At 28.1% G+C, this 224-nt stretch overlaps 1 protein-coding gene across 1 annotated transcript in view; it reads right to left on the bottom strand.

The window, feature by feature from the left end:
- The window catches only part of LOC119409153 (GDNF family receptor alpha-4), a gene marked incomplete at its 5' end in the record, with an annotated part of 82,209 nt that overhangs the window by 40,606 nt on the left and 41,379 nt on the right, over positions 1–224 (bottom strand). The window lies entirely within an intron of this gene.

The raw sequence follows: 224 nt of genomic DNA, 5'->3' as shown, positions 1-224 counted from the left end.
TCACTAACAAACTAACTAAATAACTCACTAACAAACTAACAAACTCACAAACAAGCAAACTAACTAACTAACTAACTAACTAACTAACTAACTAACTCACTCACTCACTAACAAACAAACTAACTAACTAACTCACAAACAAACAAATAAACAAACAAACTAACTAAAAAGCAAACAAACAAAGTAACTAATTCACTAACAAACTAACAAAGTAACTAACTCAC

Source organism: Nematolebias whitei, chromosome 4 (assembly GCF_014905685.2).
Source record: "Nematolebias whitei isolate Nwh7 chromosome 4, NemWhi1, whole genome shotgun sequence".
In the NCBI taxonomy this organism is placed as follows: Eukaryota; Metazoa; Chordata; class Actinopteri; order Cyprinodontiformes; family Rivulidae; genus Nematolebias; species Nematolebias whitei.
The sequence above is the reverse complement of the archived record's forward strand: the minus strand, read 5'-3'. Positions and strand labels throughout refer to the sequence as shown.